Source organism: Hevea brasiliensis, chromosome 4, assembly GCF_030052815.1.
Source record: "Hevea brasiliensis isolate MT/VB/25A 57/8 chromosome 4, ASM3005281v1, whole genome shotgun sequence".
Classification (NCBI taxonomy): domain Eukaryota; kingdom Viridiplantae; phylum Streptophyta; class Magnoliopsida; order Malpighiales; family Euphorbiaceae; genus Hevea; species Hevea brasiliensis.
This window is the reverse complement of record NC_079496.1, coordinates 3091832-3102858: the sequence shown is the minus strand read 5'-3', so window position 1 is coordinate 3102858 and position 11027 is coordinate 3091832. Positions and strand designations below refer to the sequence as shown.

Sequence of the window (11027 nt, the reverse complement as noted above, 5' to 3'; positions counted from 1 at the left end):
TTATACTCTTTTTTCCCCTAATTCGATTAATAATGTTTGTTTATATGTGCATGTGAGAGCTCAATCCCAAGAAATATTAAAAAAAAAAAAAAGGAAAATATGGGTTCTTGGAGAGTTTGCATGGGATTTTATATATATATATATATAAGTACGATGATTATGCATCTGGCGTGGAAGTCACAAGAGAGCCATGTATTTTTCTGATGCAATCTTACAGCTCTTTGTCGCATTACAATAAAGAATCTACACGTGAGCATAATGGGCCACTTGTCCAAGAATCATTTGCTTGGCAAAAAATCCATTTTCTCTTCTATAAATATTTAATTCACTCTTTAGATAAATTAGACTTTTTTTTTTAATTACTGATTAATTTACTCATTAACCTCACGTGACTGAACGCCGTTAGCTTCTTCATCACTCTCTCAATGGCTACTATTCCATTCCTTTCTTGTTCTTCTTTACTTGGTCCCAAACTGTCACTCTCCCTTTCTTCTCCTCCATCCCCACCACCTCCTCCTCTTCCACATCTTCCTCTTCTTTCTCAAAGTACTCCAGCTCATCAGTCTCGTATTCTTACACCTCTCTCTCATCCCTGGCTAAATTCCCGGAATCTTGCCTGCCTGCTGTCGGCGAGTGGGTGGAGCAAACTGTAAGCTGCCACTCGTTGGATTAGATTGCAGAAATTCGATACCTTGTTAGCCATTTCTCCTTTCTTCTCTTTGGCTTCACCTCTCATCTTAAAAGCAGAACCCATTGACAAAAACACAAATTTAACAGCGTTGAAACTCACAATATAGGTGGGAATGATAGCTTGGCCTCTTCTGTAGACCTAAGAAGGACAGTTTCCGCAGAAAAGTCCACGCTTAGCTGCTGTGCACGAGTTGAGCACCTGGAATTCCTTGTAACTAACCCAAAGAACAAAATTTTTGTAGATTTTTTCATGTTTTTGGGAGATTTATACCGTATAAGTGTACTGTATAAATAAAAATATTAAAATAGGGTGACATTTAATTAAATTATGAGAAATAAATGATTAAAAGTAAAAAAAAAAAAACAATAATCAAAATAGAGGGTATTCCTTGGTTCAAGGTTCGAGCCTTAGTGCACAACTTAAGTGTCACGACCCAACCTATGGGTCGGACCGGCATTAGGACTTGGGCCAGCTTAAAGCCCCCGAGGCCTGTAGTAAGTCTAACTATTCCTCAAATCCATAACCAGGCCCACAATTTAGGCCCAATATGCATATAAAATAATTTAAATCAAACTGTTATATTTTCATTTCGGGCCAACTTAGCCCAGAAATTTTTAGAAACTAAAGTCAGGGGAGCCCAGCTCAACCCTATTACCTCATTTACAAACGGTTTAAATACCATACAAATCTTCATTTATTAATATCAAAAATTTATATTTAACACAATTTCTAACAAGGTCCACACTATTACTAACACATGCAGAGTTCTAGATTTTAAATTTAGAAAAGATAGTAAAACAATTAAATAATCGACGTTAAACCTGCGAGGAAGAAAACACGTTGCTCTGTAAAATAACTCCTCCTGTGGCCTGGAAAAATATTGAACAGGAGTGAGCGTTCGACTCAGAGAGTAAAATATCAATTTTAACCATAATCTCTATAACTATCTAAAGCTAATGCACCCTGTAGAGTGAAATGCAGCATCAGCAATAAATTCACATCATAACAGCAAAAAGGTAATTTGGAGCACTCACACACCCAGTAATATCAATCATAATATATGGGAGCTGATCCCTATCTGACTCTCTTAAATCCAACCTGTTGCCAGCGAAGAACTCAAGCCGGACTTTCGCTTAATAAACCAAATCGGGGTCCCAGCGAAGAACTCAAGCCGTGACTACCCCGAAGGACTGGGTCCTAACGAAGATCTCAAGCCGTGTATACCCGTCCTATCCATAGTCCACACCACATCACACGCACGCCAACGCACGCACACTGCTCCAAATTACCACAACAACATCCACGGCACTTTAACAGTTATGAATGCAACATAAAACGTGCCTAAAGTTTAACTACATAGATATATACATATAAGTGATGCATGGACATGCTTGAACATATAATAATAGTGAAATTACAATTAAAATTAATATTTTACTCACAGTACACCGATGACTATTGTGGCTGCTGGATGCAGGAAAATAGCTGACATCGATCACCTTATAATTAAATTATAAATTTATTAGTATTAAGTTAAGATAAAACTCTAAAGAGGCAATAGACAACCTAATTCATGCCGAAAATCCGGCAGAGTTTCCCCTATACCTGGGACCTACCCAACCTGCAAAAAAACTCAAATAACACTTCTAAATTCTCAATTTCTACAATCACATCTCATCAATATCACATGGCCCCTCCTGGGCCCTCCAAATCAGACAATACTCGAAATATTAAAAATTACGTTTTAGTCCCTATAATTGACATTTTTCAAAAATCCACTCAAACAAGCTCTAAAAATTCTAAAATTTTGCCCCGCGGTCCCTAATAATATTATATGACTATTGCAAAAGGAATTATAATTTTTCGATAATCCACGAATATTTTATGAATTTTATTCTAAATCGATATTAGCCGAGAATGAGCAACTTGGAGTTCGGGTTTACCTATGCCAATTCTGACACTTGGAACGCGTCCAGAACGTCTGAAAATGCTAGGATTGACTGTAATATTGACCACGTTCTGAGATCGGCGTCGGGCGTGGATCTGGTGAAAATGCGATCCGATGCGATGAGCTATCCTCGATCCGATCGCACCTAAATTAAGTCCAAATTTTGTTAATAATTATCATAAAATTATTTTTAAATTTTAGAAATCGAAAAAGTTCGAAAATCTCACCAAGCGATCTGGACTGTCCGATTATCGCCTTTTTCAAACAGTGTCCGATCGGAGCGAGACTAGTCCTATCTCAAAGATCTCGTCGTCTTGAGTCCATTGGTGGCCTCGGATTTCCGATTCGATGGTCGGATCGCCAGAAAAGTGGTCGGAAAGCCACTGCCGTCACTTTCTCTCTCCTCTTTCTCTCTCTTCGAAACTCGCCGGAAACTCCACCATTCCGGGCATGGTTGGTCAGAAAATGGAGCTGGGTTCGTGGAGGGTTGGTGGCACCTTGGATCGCGGGCGTTGGTGGCCGGAATCGGCCGGAAAACGGCCCGCTTCTCTCTCTCTCTCTCTCTTCTTTCTTTCCTTCCCTTTCTTCTCTCTCTTTCTCTTCCTCCCTGCACTTTCTTTGCGCCGCCACCTGACACCGTCCTGAGGTGGGGGAGTGCCACCGGTGCCTCGCCGGCGCTGGTGCTGGTCGGAAGCGAGAGGGAGAAGGTGAGGGGGAGAAGGTGACGCGAGGGAGAGGGTGAGGGGCTGTTGCGTTTTAAGTTTTTTTTTTTTTTTTTCTGGGTTGTTACATTCTTCCCCCCTTAAGAAAAATTCATCCTCAAATTTTCGAATAAACAAAGAAATAAGGAAAAGAAGATTATTAGAACAAGTGCAATCATTACTCCCTCAGCTATGCAGAGATTGGTAAAACATTTATTCTTCAAACGCTTCGTATTTTATATATGATATCCTACTATTCACTGATTCTACTATAGTGTCCTATTTGTCATCATCTCTTTCTAGAGGGATCTTATCTCTTGGCTATTCATTGACCATTTTTCTGACATCTCAAGTATTCATTATAACTTCATTACTTTCAACTTGATATCTGATAACTTTAATCAACTTTGGTGCTTACCTCACTTTTATTACGTCCTAACGTGTCTCTTGGTGACTTCAGTCTTCGTTCATTTGTTTCAATAATCTCTGTTTCCCCAAATGACATAACTTATGTTCCTTATTCCATGGTATCCTATGAGTAGCTTCCCTGTAGCACCTAATCTAGGCATCCTGTTCGAGATCTTCACTCTTCTTATGACTTCAGTGGTCAATACCTATAAATCTTCTCACTCCCATGATAATTCAAATTTTTAATCTCTTTTGTGTCATTACTAAGGTACTTAGACCAACCTCTATCCATCTTATGTAATTAGTCAGGTAGAGTCTCCTCCAAGGGCCAAGTGTATCATTTATCAACATTGGAAAGTAAACTGGGTCTCTCCTTCTAGGTAACAAAAGTGTTTATATTCTCTGACAACTCAATCCAATACGACTTTATCAACTCTCACTCCTTTTCTGGAATGGAAATATCTAGACTTCTTCCTATAGCTTCTTAGTATGTGGTCTACTTCTGACACATTGGCACTCAGATCGAGGCTCTACTACTCCTTTAATCTATCATCTCATAATAACTTGTTTTAAACATCTCTTAGTGTGTTCTTAGCATACCTATTCCTCCTTATCCTCATCATTATAACTAGCTATACCGAGTTTTCTTCCGATCCTTTGGATCTTATCCACTTCCTTTTCCTATTTCTGCTATTGTTGATATCCTTTCAACCTACTGCATTTATTCCTAAATCTTAATTCTATTTCACCCTTACACCTTTTTGCTTCAAGAATGTCCATCCCATCATCAACTTTAACTTTCATTTTTATTTCTTAGTCTTATCTTGATTATTAGTTACATTACTTCGGGAATTTTAACCTTACGGTTTACTCCTACCAGCACATTCTTCACCTTTTTGTAACACTTATAATTAACCATAGAAAATTCTTTTTGTATCCCCTTTTTCCAACTTAACTATCAGAACATTATCATTTCCTACCAGTCTTAGTAGGAAATTGCTTATCCTGGATGGATATGAGCCCCATAAACTATAAGTTCCATCTGAAATAACATGGCTATGGAAAATGTGTGCCATGCCTTATTTCTAAACAAAATACTTCACATGTTCATTCTCCTTAATATAATCACATATACTGCCCATAGCTTTCCAAACTTCAGCCTCAACTTTTCCTATTAGCAACAATCTCATTTGCTGTAACTCATTCACAATTAGTATTCTCTCCAGCTCATAATTTAAAATAGTCACAAGCCTTAGTAGCTAACTCAATTTGACTCTTGTTATTACTCTGATTGTCCTTTCATACTTAACATTAGGTATGCACTTACAGTCATTCTCATATCAGGAAATTGTATATAAATTGGTGCCTACCAAACTCTCAAATAACTAGGTCTCCTTGACTCAGTCTCTATTCCTTATATAACCTTCTAGAACCAAAAACACAAGCTAAACTTGAAAAGAAAGAAAAATATCCTCTTATATTCAACTACGCCTGATTGTCCATATAATAACATTTAACCTATGTTTCTTAGTCTTTCTCTTCAAATTTCATCATCTCCTAGCACGATTGTGCTCTACCCATAATGCATCATCTGCATGAACCCTTTACCGTACCATTGTCCTTCCTAATATAATATTTTATAATTTATTAACTTTACTTATACTCGACCTATAATTCATATCTATCATCGTTTATTTTGTGCCCTTAACTTTTGTTGATTCCTGAAAGATTTCTCTTACTAATAGATTCTTCCAACACTAATTCCACCCTTATCTATGGTCATTAATTTGATCCTTGAACTTTCTAGTGATTTATAACCACCCAGACTTGTCACTTCTCGATCTACCGCTATTGTTGTTCTATCGTTATTACTTCACTGCAAAGTGATTCTGTTTGTCACACTAAAAATGTTTGCCTGACATTTATAATGAACCTCAACTACCTTTTCACTATCTCAAAAGTCTAACCTAAAGCCTCTGTGTCATTATCTATCATTCTTTTCCTCTCATCATACCTCTTTGATCCCTTAGATTGACTTTTATTCAACTTACTGCTTACTAACTTCTCTTTCTCTACCTAATTAGGTAGTCCGCAATACCATCGCACACCTTCTACTTTTTGCTCATTATTATTGTATTCCTAGCCTAATCTTCTTGATACTGTTAACGAGTTAAAAGAATCTTGCCCCATTACTATCCACTTCACTTTAGAAATAGGGAATAAACAAAGTATGATCCAATCATGTAACTCCAAGCTCTATATTTTAGCTCCTGACACTACCTCAACTACATCATGTTATGAGTATCACATTACTAGATTCAACACCTCTATCACTATTCTCACTAATATGGTCCCATTTTGGGTTTTCCATCCTTATCATTCACCTTACCAAGAATAACACTTAGCCTACCCTATATCTCAACTTTATTCCTTTTATTATGCGCTCTTCAGGTTATCCTTCCTTTTATTTCCTTTGTCTTACCCAAAATAGAACTTGACTATTCTATCCCTGGTTCCATTCTTCTTCCTAACATGACAGCTGTACTTGCTAACTATATCTTTTAGAGTCTCTATCGCGTTATCATATGTCTGTGCTATTCAGATTTGGTCCTTTGACCACTCTAGCTAATACTTCCACTGGCATTTAGATTATATTGTATCTACAATCAATTGTCCAAACCTTCATTCTGCACTTCCTCTATCCATTGGCCTTCTATAATTTATCTTCGCTAAGTTATTTCTCTTAACACTATTATAATTAGATTATAATAGTGTTTTGAATAATATGAAGTTAGAAAGGAACTCAGAAAATTACAATCATACTTTTATTGTATGATCTCTATTCTTATCCTTTAGCTTACATAATATCTTTACTACCTCGAGAACTGATTCTGCAGTAATTTTATTTATTTATTGTTATTATTATCATTATTATTATTATTATTATTATTATTATTATTATTATTATTATTATTATTATTATTATTATTATTATTATTATTATTTTCTATGTTTACTCAATTCGCCAATACTTAAGATTTCGGGCACCCAAACCTGTCATCCAATTTAAAGAATTTACATCCATCATGATCTTGATTATATATGATTCCTATAATGGAACTTGTACCCTCTCCAGGATACCCGAGCCAACTACTCTCTACCACACTCTACAATCCCATCTGGGACACTATTTTGTTGGTCCCCATTACTAATAATAACTTTCTATCCCTTCTGAAAAGATAGGACTATACCCTAACTTGCTGCAACAAAGGTACTACATTTACCACCTTGCCAAACCATGTCAAATTAATGACTCTCCTATCATATTATAGCTCTGTGAATCATCAATTCATAGTTTCGACCTTCTCTAGGTAGTAGAGTTGTACTTTACACTTGCTAATACACATAAGGTATTCTATTCTCACTAAGTTCTAAGCAAAACGTCTATCGTTCTGCAAAACCATCCAAAATTCCATATCGAAGACTAGATGGTCTCACTCTATAGGTGTCACCTTTACCTTGCAACTAGTCTGAAACCTCTGGTCTGATGGCAACTCTTGATGTAACTCTAGCTCATGCTGGGGTAACTGAGTCACTGACTCTAGTTATCACCTAACTGTGACCTTTCAATATTCTAACTCATGACTCTTAACCAGGAGTTCCCAACTCCTCTGCAAATATAGAACTCTGTTCTGGCATAACTGTACCAAAACAGAAGCCATCTCAAACACCCTCATTATGGAGCACCACGGGGATGCACGCAGCTCTACACAATAATCTCATGTCGGTACTGTAATCTGCAGCTTACAGAGCAGACATCGAGAATATTGTATAGTTACTACGATACGTCCTGACAGACTAGGTCTCCTAATTTCTTATCTCTCCTGAATCTTCTATTATCACAAATTTATTCTGACTGGGTCATTCATCGATGACCGCCAAAGATGGTATCCTCATCCTTATCTAGGGCAACTGTACTTTTAAGACTCACTTTTATGTACTCGTGCCTTACACGAAATGGGCACACCATTTAAACCCATACTGACAAAAATATAACATTTCTTGGAGTACGTATCCTCATGATAGACCTCACATGTCTACTAACTCTATTTCACACTTCTGTGTACTCGACGAAAATCAAGACACTAATTGAGGCACTTTTATATTTCCCGAGGTATAACGCAGAATCTAGAAACAAAGAATTACAGAAAAAGACGAAACAGAATCCTATACTCCGCATGTAACATCCTAACAAGACTCCTTTTACACTCCCAAGTATATTCTTTCCCATGAATCTAGAGCCTAAGCTCTGATACCAACCTTGTCACGACCCAACCTATGGGCCGGACCTAACTATTCCTCAAATCCATAACCGGGTCCACAATTTAGGCTCAATATGCATATAAAATAATTTAAATCAAACTGTTATATTTTCATTTCGGGCCAACTTAGCCCAGAAATTTTCAGAAACTAAAGTCAGGGGAGCCCAGCTCAACCCTATTACCTCATTTATAAACGGTTTAAATACCATACAAATCTTCATTTATTAATCTCAAAATTTTAAATTTAACACAATTTCTAACAAGGTCCATACTATTACTAACACATGCGGAGTTCTAGATTTTAAATTTAGAAAAGATAGTAAAACAATTAAATAATCGACGTTAAACCTGCGAGGAAGAAAACAGGTTGCTCTGTAAAATAACTCCTCCTGTGGCCTGAAAAAATATTGAACAGGAGTGAGCGTTCGACTCAGAGAGTAAAATATCAATTTTAACTATAATCTCTATAACTATCTAAAGCTAATGCATCCTGTAGAGTGAAATGCAGCATCAGCAATAAATTCACATCATAACAGCAAAAAGGTAATTTGGAGCACTCACACACCCAGTAATATCAATCATAATATATGGGAGTTGATCCCCTATACAGCTCTCTTAAATCCAACCTGGTGCCAGCGAAGAACTCAAGCCGGACTTTCGCTTAATAAACCAAATCGGGGTCCCAGCGAAGAACTCAAGCCGTGACTACCCCGAAGGACTGGGTCCCAGCGAAGATCTCAAGCCGTGTATACCCGTCCTATCCATAGTCCACACCACATCACACGCACGCCAACGCACACACACTGCTCCAAATTACCACAACAACATCCATGGCACTTTAACAGTTATGAATGCAACATAAAACGTGCCTAGAGTTTAACTACATAGATACATACATATAAGTGATGCATGGACATGCTTGAACATATAATAATAGTGAAATTACAATTAAAATTAATATTTTACTCACAGTACACCGATGACTATTGTGGCTGCTGGATGCAGGAAAATAACTGACCTCGATCACCTAATAATTAAATTATAAATTTATTAGTATTAAGTTAAGATAAAACTCTAAAGAGGCAATAGACAGCCTAATTCATGCCGAAAATCTGGCAGTGTTTTCCCTATACCTGGGACCTACCCAACCTGCAAAAAAACTCAAATAACACTTCTAAATTCTCAATTTCTACAATCACATCTCATCAATATCACATGGCCCCTCCTGGGCCCTCCAAATCAGACAATACTCAAAATATTAAAAATTACGTTTTAGTCCCTATAATTGACATTTTTCAAAAATCCACTCAAACAAGCTCTAAAAATTCTAAAATTTTGCCCCGCGGTCCCTAATAATATTATATGACTATTGCAAAAGGAATTATAATTTTTCGATAATCCACGAATATTTTATGAATTTTATTCTAAATCGATATTAGCCGAAAATGAGCAACTTTGAGTTCGGGTTTACCTATGCCAATTCTGACTCTTGGAACGCGTCCAGAACGTCTGAAAATGCTAGGATTGACTGTAATATTGACCACGTTTTGAGATCGCCGTCCAAATTAATCGCCGAAAATGCGATCCGACGGTGAGCTATCCTCGATCCGATTGCACCTAAATTAAGTCCATATTTTGTTAATATTTATCATAAAATTATTTTTAAATTTTAGAAATCGAAAAGTTCAAAATCTCACCAAGCGATCCGACCGTCCGATTATCGCTTTTTCAAACAAAGGTCCGACGAGCGACTAGTCCTATCTCGAAGATCTCATCGTCTTGAGTCCATTGGTGGCCTCGGATTTCTGATCCGACGGTCGGATCCCCGGAAAAGTGGCCGAAAAGCCACTGCCGTCACTTTCTCTCTCCTCTCTCTCTCTCTTCGAAACTCGCCGAAAACTCCACCATTCCGGGCATGGCCGGTCGGAAAATGGAGCTGGGTTCGTGGAGGGTTGGTGGCACCTTGGATCGCCGGCGTTGGTGGCCGGAATCGGCCGAAAAATGGCCCGCTTCTCTCTCTCTCTCTTCTTTCTTTCCTTCCCTTTCTTCTCTCTCTTTCTCTTCCTCCCTGCCGCCTGCTGCCGTGGCTGTCACTGCCCGACACCGTCCTGAGGTGGGGGAGTGCCACCGGTGCCTCGCCGTCGCTGGTGCTGGTCGGAAGTGAGAGGGAGAAGGTGAGGGGGAGAAGGTGATGCGGGGGAGAGGGTGAGAGGCTGTTGCGTTTTAATTTTTTTTTTTTTCTTGGTTGTTACATTAAGTTAGTTAATTTTTTTTATTTAAATAGAATTAATATCACATGCAAATTAATTTAATTCGGCATAATAGATTTTAATTATCATTTTTTTTCCGTTTCATATGACTTAAATTTTAATATTTTAAAGAAAATAATTTATTTAACTTCTTATTTTTTGTACATTATATTATGTGAATGTTAAAGCAAAAAATACAGATTAAATTTCATACTTTAATTTTTTTTAATTTATAAAACTAACATATTTTTTTTCAAATTACATTATGTATTTTCGTTATCAAATACGATTAAAATTTTATACTTTAATATTTTTAATTTATAAAATTAATATATTTTTAAAAATAAAATATTAACATGTTTTCAAAAATAAAATAAAAAAATTCCAATAACATAGTTCAAATATTATATAAATTATTATTTTTTATCTATTAACAACAAAACATATTGAAACATATATTATTATTTTTTATCTAGAAACAAAAACATATTTTATACATTTATTTATATTAATAATATTAAATAAATTTAAGTAAGCATTTTGGTCCAAGGGAGGATGCCATTCTTATTGGCGTTTTGGTCAAAAGCTGCAAAAACGCTACTATAATTAGTGTTTGGGTGCCAAAATTCTGTACCTCTTGCTATTTTATTGCTGTACGCTATTAATATTAGTGTAGCATTTTGGAGCTGGACATTATTACATCACAAC

At 36.7% G+C, this 11027-nt stretch overlaps 1 long non-coding RNA gene across 2 annotated transcripts; it reads right to left on the bottom strand.

Annotated features, from left to right (window-relative positions):
* Positions 1 to 8267: 8267 nt before the first annotated feature.
* Positions 8268 to 9100, bottom strand: LOC131179123 (uncharacterized). 2 transcript variants are annotated; one of them, XR_009148108.1, is made up of 2 exons: positions 9041 to 9100; positions 8268 to 8466 (listed from the first exon to the last, which is right to left on the bottom strand). It is a non-coding gene; the product is annotated as an uncharacterized LOC131179123 (long non-coding RNA). The 2 variants fall into 2 exon arrangements; XR_009148107.1 differs by lacking the exon at positions 9041 to 9100 and adding an exon at positions 8697 to 8781.
* Positions 9101 to 11027: the final 1927 nt, after the last annotated feature.